Here is a 10898-nt window from a genome sequence, read left to right as displayed (position 1 = left end):
AAGATACGTAATAGTGAATGGGTGTGTATTCACCAAAATTATAAAGGAACACAGGAAAAAACCAAGAATTTGAAAGATGACAAAATATGCATGTTGCTGAGACTTGATCGGCTTCTCTGTATGTATAAATATCTCCTGTCTGTGTGGTCCATTCTATGCTTCCGAAGAAATGAGCTGTAGCTCACAAAAGCTTGTGCTGAGATAAATTTGTTAGTCTCTAAGGTGCTACAAGTACTCCTGTTCTTTTTGCGGATACAGACTAACACGGCTGCTACTCTGAAAGAAGAAACAGACTCTCAAAAATACCCCACCAGCAGAACCAAGTGCAAGGTAGTCTCCCATTGCCATAAGAGAGACTCACATTCTCTCCAACATCCAACCACCTGCAAGGTTTATACAAGACTCTGGACAATATTAATACAGTAGAGAACAATCCTCTCAAACTCGAACGAAAATATCTTAGTTGCCAAGCAAGTAAGGCCTTGATTAGCTTAAAAAAAAGTGGTGCTAAGTTTTATGTATATGATACTGTGACCTTTATATAGGTATAATAGACTGTTAAGTTTGCAAGTACATTATGGTATTTGGGTTAATTTTATTATTTCAAATAAATGTGACAAAAAGGAGGTTAGGATAAATAGGTGCTATAGTATGATTGCATGTAGGAACTTAAAGAACTGTACTTTCGGGAAGGGCTTTATGAGAAAGAAAAGGTTATGTGGGTGAAACAATAAAACCTGAATATTGCACTATTTTGCTCTATTTCTTTTTATGCTGGAACATGGAAAAATAGTTATATCCGTTCTGTCATTGTGATATTTACAATAGTACAGTAATTTCAGATGATATGTGCTAAGTGGTAGAATATCCCTAATCGCTTGTTGTATAGAATTCTATTGTTTCATGCTTTAGCTATAACCCAGGTGTCTGTATGTGTACTGGGCCAAATCATGAGAGGCACTGAGCACATACAACTCTGTGGGACTTAAGTAGGAGTTGCAAGTGCTCAGCACCTCTTAGGAATTATTTCACTGTTTAGAGGAAGTTTGACTGACATTGAAATTACTGAGGTAATGGTCAAACTTCAAAATATTTGCAGGTTCAGTTCATATAATCTTAGATAGCTCAAATGTTCAGATACTTATAGGATTGTTATCCAAATTATCCTGTCTTCTTGGGCTTTGGATACACTTCAAGGGTAAAATATATTAATTATAAGACAATATTGGGCAATAAGAATCCATCAGCAGGTGCAGGAGAGAGAAACAGGTGTGTTGGATTAATCTTTGGTATGGGTAATGTATGGGTTTCTCTCATTTTGTCCACTTCAACAGACAGGAGCAGTTTAACTACTAAATGATTTGCAGCATTTACCACTCCAGTGACAATCAGAGGGTTTCAGGATTCAAAAGATGTGTTCCAGTATAGTCTACTGGCCAGACTGAAGACTCATCCTGACTGAGATCATTCTGACCAATGTATTTGTGTATGGCTCTTTTCAATCAAGATTGAATGTGATCATATGCTAGGATGAATTCTAGTTGTTGAAGTGGGAGGTTTTATGCTTAATGAACTGCAGTTATGTAGTGTTTGCTGCTGTTTAAGATTGAGGACCTTGGTTGTGTGTGTATCTTGTAGAGGTAGATAATATAAATGTAATATTTGAAAGTGCAAAGGATATTTTTCTGTGATGGCTGCTGAATGACAATCCCTTGTGGTGTGGGTGAAGACAGAATAAAACTAATACATATTTTAAAAGTAATGGACCCAGAATGTTTTTAGCAGTATAATGGTGAACAATATACTGTAGGTAAAGTAAGGAAGAGTTACTTCTTGTGTCTTGCTTACCATACTCCTGCTAATACATGATGCTAATATTGAGGATAGAGTTAGAGAGTATGTATTTTGACTTATTCCAAAATGGCTACAAATGTGTAGTAGAAGCCATATTGTAATACATGGGCTTTGGGTATATGTTGTCTGGCTATGCTGGAAGAAGGACAGGAGGCACTGAATGCAGTTTAATTAGGCTGCAACTTTATTCTTAACTGTCAGGGACTACCAGGTAGATAAAAGTGTACAGTGCAGGTAACTCTGTGATCACTTTCATATATACATAAATACTCCATGAACCCTCACCTATATACCCATCCTGGACCCCAGCCAACCTGCAGCTAGGACTTCACCATCCCTCAAATGAGGGTTGGATGGGCTATAAAGGAGGAGAGGTTGGCTTCGTAGTATGCTAGTCATAGAAGCCCCAAACTTGTTTTTTTTGGTACTCTAATGAATACTGCCTTTTAAATTCTTTATCAATCCATTTTTTCTGACCACTGTATCCCTTCCCTGTGGAGTACTTGCACTGGACATCCACCACATGCTTTCATAATGAGTTGTGACATCATAGCTTAACTTCTATTCCATGTTCTTCCCAGCTAAACTCTCCCTCATCCCCCCGAAGCTGCAGTGGAAAAAGTGACAAACTCCCCACTTTGCCTTGGCCAATCTGGTGATGAGGGGGAAAATTTCTTCCCAGCCCCCACAAGAAAGAAGTGACTTGTGCAATGCCCACAGCAGATCCTGACAACCTGCTATTTCACCACTTTCATGTGTGGGAGAGAGGGTGCTGCTTTGCCTGGATCAGGTAAAAGAGGGCTTCTCCTGCCTGGCATGGACCTATATAATACCCCTCACTTCTGGTAACCTTCAGGGAGGGATGAGTCAGCATCCCTGTGCTGACCTGCTCTGCAACTGCTGTAAAAGTCATTTCATGTCTCTCTAATCCCTTAAAGAGAGACACACTTTCCTCCAACAAACAAGACACCCTCCCCCCCGCTTAATGTATGATATGGTCATTAGTATGACATGTGAAATGGTAAATACATTCCACAAAGGTTTTTGAAAGGATGCTGTTAAAATACTGACAACCACAAACTGTCTAACAGCTGACAAAGCTGTTAAAGGTTACTCAGGACTGAATATCTGATAATCTGATCAAACCACTTTCAGAATATCAGCAAATAATTTATTCATTGGCTCTGAACCACCTCTTCTTATATGCTGTGCTTCACTGGCACAGTCTAGCCCTAAACAATGGTGAAGAGAAACAACCACCCATTCAGTAGGGAGTATAGATCAGTATTATAGCCCTTGTCAAATTCTCTGGTTGTTTCCCTCAAGGTCAGCATCTCCTCTGTCTTGTCTGGTTAGAGCTCCAGCCAGCAAATCCAGACCCGAGTCTTCATAACAATCCCTTGGGGGGGATACAGTGAGGCAGATGCTTTGGTTGCCCTTTGTTAGGTGAGGAACACAACACACTCAGGACTGAGACACTCAGGTTTATTAATTCAAACCTTTATTTGGACTAAAAGCATACCTCATGATTTCAATTACCATTAAGGAACTAATGACAGATATATGGAAAAAGATATTAGTCAATTAACTTCTCCTGGGGCATAGCATGGGTTTCTCTTACAAGATTCCAACTATCCCCTTACTCCCTTTACACATGCAGCATAAGTATTTCCCTGTTCTGTTCCAACTTGATCACTCTACATGACTCATGCTTCTGACATTTCTAACACCTTTGACTGTCAAACAGAGTAAATCTTAGTGGGCACTCAGTTTTTATGTTCAGGAGATTCAAAAAATTAAAGTAGAGCCCTCTTTCCGTGCTGTTCCAAATATCCTCTCCCTTTTCAGTGATGGAAGTAAAATGCAAAGGATGCAGGATTTTTTACTTGCTGGGTCCAAAAATATAAGCTGCTTTTGTTGAGCAAGTTTATTTTCTGAAAACATTTTTTTCCTTCTACATATTAGAATTTTTGGTAAATCTGTTTGGTTTTTCAGTGCTATATTCTCTTTGAGATAAGTTTGGTCTATAACTTCTAATTGTATCCATCAGTTATGCTCAGCTCCCTTACTTATCTACAAGTCTTATTGTTGACTATTACTTTATATTGCAGTAAAAGCATGGTACACAAATGTACCGCACATCCTAATGTAATGAGCTGTTAGAAAAGGGCACTGCCATTTTGTGCTGAAACTTATCCATTCTATGTGAATGTAAAATTACACAAGACAAAAATGTATGAAAATGTTATTCAGTTACTACATACTTAATGATTAGATTAAAATCAATAGCCAAACAAGACTTAGGGCCCAAGTCTGTAGTCATTAACATCAGTTGGTGTTTTGGGTGCTTAAGCAATGCACACTGGAGACCATAAAGATTATAATGTAATTTGTTGTAGTTGAATCATGGCAGACATCCCTCAAGTACAACATAAAAGAGTAACATTTTTCTAGGATGTTTTTATGATATTTTTCCTGGTAGTTATGTTCTCAAATTAAATGTATTTTTATATATTTGTGCTGTGGTAGTGCCTACAGGAATTAGAGGTCCATTGCTTTAGACATTATAAATGTGCAAAGGGCCAAATCATGACTTTTGGTTCCCACTTATGTAGGACAGTAAGGGAACAGTGTGGATTTTGGATGAAGTTTTAGTGTCTCCTCTTATTTAATATAGTCAATTTCCCTCCTTGTTTAGCCCTTAAAATTTAATAGTATTAATATGTAAATCATGTTACTCTTATTATGAAGATGTAATAAAAAAGCAGTAATTGGTTTAAGGAAGAGTAGTACCCTGTTCGATGGCTTTTTAAGGTAGAAATAATCATTGTAGCAATCACATTGTGCAATAAGTTCAAGAGAAATTTTGTCTGACTTTGACAAAAATGAAATGAGCAGCAAATAAGAACTCCAGACATCATACCTCTGGGATTTTAGGGAGAGCCTGTCCTAAAAGCTGCATTTCTTCTTTAATTTACATTTTAAGTGCTCATCAAGGTAAGAGGCAATGAAGTCAGAAGACTGAATGTGTAATAATTTTCTCTTCTTTTGAACCAGAACAAAGAAAAAACCCGTCAAGGTCAGATAATTTTTAAAATTGTAAGGGGTCTATTCTTTCACACCACATGAGGCCAAAATTTATGCAGTTTAGATGGAAGAGTGGTGGAATGTGACTTTCCTCTCTATTTTATATGAAATTACTATTCGGTAGCCTACATTTTCATTATATGATGGAACTTTCCTCCAGTGCGCAAGAGAGGCACAGGTTCAAAAGTGGATGGCCAGTTTTAGCATGTATAACTGTTAACTTCAAGGTCACTATCAGCTAGAGGTTAACAAATAACTACTTTCAAACATTTTCACCAATATACTGGATACAAATAAGCTTTACCCCAACATTAGAAGTCAAGTTTCCTTGTTTGTACATTTTTTTTTCTAAATCATTCTTACTGGAGACAATAAAAGAAAAATACCATTCTTTGTGTATACTTGAATTCCAAAATTACAATGAAATATATGCCAATATTCCATAATGCAGGGCCATGTCAACTCTTCAATACCAATGATCTGCTGGGAATATTTGGTTTTCCTCTGTGTTAGCCTGGTATTATTAGCATCCATATCTGACTTTGAATTAACACCAGAGTGTTTTAGTTACAGTACCTAGAGTCAGAAACAGTTACAGAACCTACAGAGTCAGAATCAGTTTACTTATGCAAAAGCATCCCTCTATAATAGACCATGCTGGCCCTTTAATAACAGGCATGAGCCAGATCATCTGTTAAAGGGCCTTAGCCCTGTTAAGGTCAGGAATTTTTGAAGCTGTAGTCTCCAAACAGGTCAGATCACTGCAGACTGGAATCATGGACTGCTGAAACAAAGGATGATGTACTATATAAGGGGCAACTTTACATTCAGGAGGAAGAGGACTAGGGAGGACTATGTGGTGGGAAACCTGGAAGGAGCAATAGTAGTGGCCTGCTGGTGGGAGCTCTCCAGGGAGCTAGGTTTTGAACTGAGACAGGTGTGGAGGTCTGTGCTAAGAGGGAATGAAAGCTGGGTAGGGCTTGGTTAATGCCATAAATACAGAAACAGCCAGAAATAGTAAGTAGCCCTTATAAAGAGGAACAGGTTGAACTTTGGGAAAAGCAGCTGTTTCACTGCATATCCAGGAATGGAGCCTGGAGTAGAGGGAAGACTTGAGCTCCCTGCAAATCATGGTGGTCAACACCTCTAGAGGAAATAGCCTTGCTTTCAGATGAGTTGAAGAACTCAGTTGTATGTAACATGATATAATCAAAAGCATAAAGGAGTAGCAGTAGTGCCAGGAGCATGGACATAAGTATGTAGGATAACCACTGTTCCCCAACTTGTTCACATTTTAAGCTTAGTTGAGTTCCCATACATGAGTAAAAAATAAATTATAGTCCAGACTTTAACATTCTAATCACAGTCATGTTCTAGGACTCCTAGGGCACTCTTCTACCTCTGTGTAATTACTCATGTATCTTTTTGTTCTTACCACACATCTACACATTGGCGGCATAGGGATATTAGCTGCAAGATACTAAAAGAGAAAGTAAATAGTAAGTCAGCTTGCATATAAAGATCAATTTTATCTCTTATTTCAAGACTGAATAAACAGAATGACTTGCATAGATCTCAACCCTCATCTTTTTACTTTGTTATCTGTGGAGATGGTAGTTTCAGTATACAGCATACCTCTGAAATGCGTAAGAAACACAAACAGGAGACTCATACAATTTTTATAAGAAGTGTAAGTGTGATTCTTATAGGTCCTTCCTGGATAGATCTTCTCTGTTCCTTAGTAAATTATAACTTTCTCGTAATTAAACTTTGCTTGTTTTTAAGTAGTTTGATTTTTCTCTCCCTATATACCATCATTAATATCACTGGGAATTATGCATATGTAGGAGGAGGAGCAGGGGACTCCAGCACATTCCAAATGACAAAAAGCAATCCATCTAAATGATAAGAGTATCTACTGCACAAATGCTTTCTCCCACTGTGCATGCCAGTTAGCTGGGCAGGCAGTTGAAACGTTCATGTGGTGAAGGGGAGGAGAAACCATTACCAGTCCCCGTCAGTAGATTCAGTAGTCTTTCTACTGCATAGTGGTACATCCTCCAGCCTGATCTGCTCTTCATTCATCTCCCTTGTAAAAGAAACCAGAGATCAGTGAAGTTTAACTTCACAGGGGAGAAGAGTAGCAGTCTCTGCATGGCAAACAAAATTCTGTCCCACCCTTTGTGCAGTGAAACAATCCCTGTTCCTATGCCATTCTGCAAAGGATAGGTTAGGATTTGCTTTGGAAGAAACAATCATTAATGTAGGTCTGATACGTCTGATAGAGGATAGGTATTTATAATGCTGAAGAGTTCTCAACCAGATGTAATTTTGGTATCTTGTATCTTGTAGAAGAACGTGTGGAACATCCATAGACATTTACAAACTCTACAGACTTCTGTATAGAATCTGAATAGCCAGAAGACTTTTATTTATAAAATATAGTATATGATATGGGCTCCCAATACCAATGGGAGATACATGAACCCTAAAAGGAGAAATGCACCAATTTCAATAACAGACGTATAGATTTTTCTCTTGATTTTTATAGAATATAATGTTAAGGAAGAAGATTGGTCATATGTATGTGAGGTGCTCAGATAATACAGGTTGAACATATGTAAGTACCTAAATGGAATTTTCTGGAAACCTTATATAAATTACCTTCCCAGCTGTATTTCTTCTTCAGTAGGTGTCATTTTTAAGTACCAAGAAACGAGACTGGTATTGATTACTGTAGCTCAAGCAATATGAATCAACATGCATGGTATTTTCTTCAGTTGCTATTAGGTCAAATGAGTTAAAAATAGATCAATCACACAAAAGCTGGCATTCCTCCAAACACACAGATACCCAGGCTTACAACTACACCTCTACCCTGATATAACGTGACCCGATATATCATGAATTTGGATATAACACAGTAAAGCAGCGCTCCGGCGGGGGGGGGCAGGGGGGCGGGGGGCTGCTCACTCTGGCCGAACAAAACAAGTTCATTATAACACGGTTTCACTTATAACATAGTAAGATTTTTTGGCTCCCAATGACAGTGTTATATTGAGGTAGAGGTGCATTAACAGAAAGTGAGGAAAACTGAACTAGCAGAGAATGTTAAAAATTTGTTTTAAGAAAAGACTTTACCTTTCTATGACTTTCCAGTAATTCCTGGGAGACTCTTTTGTATGTCATAATTTTAAAATCTGATATCTAGGGACCTGCCAGAACTAGAAGCAAGTGCATTAGCTTGGATTCTCCCCTTTTCACTAACATAAATTTCCTATTTTAATCCTAATCACAAGATTTCAGACCTTAAATCCATCACTTGCCTAGGACTGAGTGATGTATGTCCTGCACCTACAATTTTGCTATGGAAGTTACATATTGGGATGAGGGCCAGAAGCAAACATTTGTGTGCTATGTTGATTTTAAGAAAATGACAGTACTTTGGAGCTACTTAGAGATTTGGAATGTTAGAATGAGTCCAGTATAATGGAGTAATGGGTAGAATGCAGGTAAGGCCATCAAAAGTGCATAATTTATGAAATTTAGCATATTTATCATACTATCCTGTGTATTTATATTTATTTTTAAATTTAACAGTCCGATTTGTATCCCTAAAGAGTAAACTTGGCCTGCCTGTACATGGGTATGAACAGCCTGAAATTGAGTAACTGATGTGGTTCCATCAGCCAACTTCCTTGCCCCCAGAACAGGAAGTTGCAGCAGCAACAAAGGATGCTCTGGATCTAAACAGAAGGATTCTGTCCCTTTTTGATTGCTGCATAACCAAAGCAATGCTCAATAACTGGCCTTTGAACAAGGAGAATATCTGGATTTACACTGAAACTTGAAAGAGATAAAGTTTATCATAAAAAGTTACATTGGGTTTGTCACATGATTTTCAGCATTCCCACTGAGCTGTCAACAAATTGACCATTACCTATGCAAATAAGAATAGCTGTTGAGATGTTTCAGCACCTGAAGTTAGAGATGCTACTTCAAAATATTGTGAAATAAATTATCCCTGTGTTATTAACTGTCTTTAAAAGTGTTCTCCATGATGTTCACACTTTAAAATGTTATTTACAATATAAATGGCTGAATATGAAGTTAAAAAAGAAATCTCGACCTTTTAAAACTATTTCTAAAGGTGAAATACATTAACTAAATACCACTAGCTTTAATACAATTTTATTAAGTATGGGTCCTGGAAGATCATGTTGTGGCTCATGAAATCCACCTTACTAAATTTCAGTTGCCTTTTTGGATTTGATTCTAAGAAGGCTCAGGCTTGAGATGCTATTTTAAATGTTTAGAAACTTTGATCTTGAATCAGCCCTTCTGAGATAATTATTATTCAGTATTTAGATGGCAGCAGTTCCCAAAATGTTGAGTGCTTTCTAAACACAAAGCAAGATGCTTTGTTTCAATTGCAGAAACAACCCAGAATGAAAGCTGCAGTTTACTGAGTTATGTGGAATACTTTTGAACTCTATGGTTTTACATCCTTTTCAGCAGATCATGCTGTATACTTTATTATAATTTCTATAGTATCATAAATGTGCACAGAGCATGATATATCTTTTATAGATCGCTGGTAATAGAGATTTACCTTGCACCTGTGTCAGGGTCTCTTTCCCACTTCGAACTTTAGCGTCCAAAAGTGGGGACCTGCCTGTTCCCTTTTAAGCTTAATTCGTACCTTAGATCTTATCACGCTGCCACCAACCCAAAATATAGTGTTTGGGTACACTCCCTGTCCCCCAAAACCTTCCCTGGGGAACCCAAGACCCAAACCCCTTGGGTCTTAAAACAAAGGGAAATAAACCATTCTCCTCTCCTTCCTTCCTCCCAGATTTCCCCTCACTGGGTTACACTGGGAGATCACTGTGATTCAAACTCCTTGAATCTAAAAACAGAGAGGAAATTCACCTTCCCCCCCCCTTTTCTCCCCCTCCCAGACTCTCTCTGAGAGAGAGACACCGATCCCAACTCCTTGGATCCTAACACAGAGAGAAATTAACCTTTCCCTCTCCCTTCTCTCCTTTCCCCCACCAATTCCCTGGTGAGTTCAGACCCAGTCCCCTTGGGCCTAACACAGGAATAAAAAAATCAATCAGGTTCTTAAAAGAAAAGCTTTTAATTAAAGAAAGAAAAAAGTAAAAATTATCTCTGTAAAATCAAGATGAAAAAATGTTTACAGGGTCTTCAGCTATATAGACTAGAGGGACTCCCTCCCCCTAGCATAAAATACAAGTTACAGCAAACAGAGGTAAAGTCCTTCCAGCAAAATACACATTTGCAAATAAAGAAAACAAACAAATCTAATCTGCTTTCTATCTATTACTTACTGTCTGGAACCTGAGAGTCTGTTTCAGTAAGATTGGAGAAATCTGGTTACATGACTGGCTTCTCTTAATCCCAAGAGAGAACAGAGAACAAAGAAAACAGCACAAAACAAAGACTTCCCTCTACCCAGATTTGGAAGTATCTTGTCTCCCGATTGGTCCTTTGGTCAGGTGTCAGCCAGGTTCACTGAGCTTGTTAACCCTTTACAGGTAAAAGAGACATTAACCCTTAACTATCTGTTTATGACAACCTGTACCAAGCCCAGGTAATTAGGGTAAAGGAGAGTTCCTCAAAGGTGAAATTGCTTAAATCCTTCTCCCCAACAAAGACAATGGACTGTTACACTTTTGAACCAACAGTGACTCCTACTATTCCTGCTCCTCCATTCTTTGAGGGGTGTATGCAATGATTGATGAATCCATAAACTGTTGGATTTACTCACCCTGCCCCTCATTCTACCTTTATCTTTTCTTCTTCCTCATCCTCACCAAACTTTGCTGAATGAGAGTAGTCATTATTATTTATTATTGTACTACTATAGCAGGCCAAGATCCTGGTACAACTGTGCTGGATTCTGTGTAAACACATAGTAAGAGAGAGTCCCTGCC

The sequence above is a fragment of the Chelonoidis abingdonii genome, chromosome 5 (assembly GCF_003597395.2).
Source record: "Chelonoidis abingdonii isolate Lonesome George chromosome 5, CheloAbing_2.0, whole genome shotgun sequence".
NCBI lineage: Eukaryota > Metazoa > Chordata > Testudines > Testudinidae > Chelonoidis > Chelonoidis abingdonii.
Note: the sequence above shows the minus strand (reverse complement) of the source record.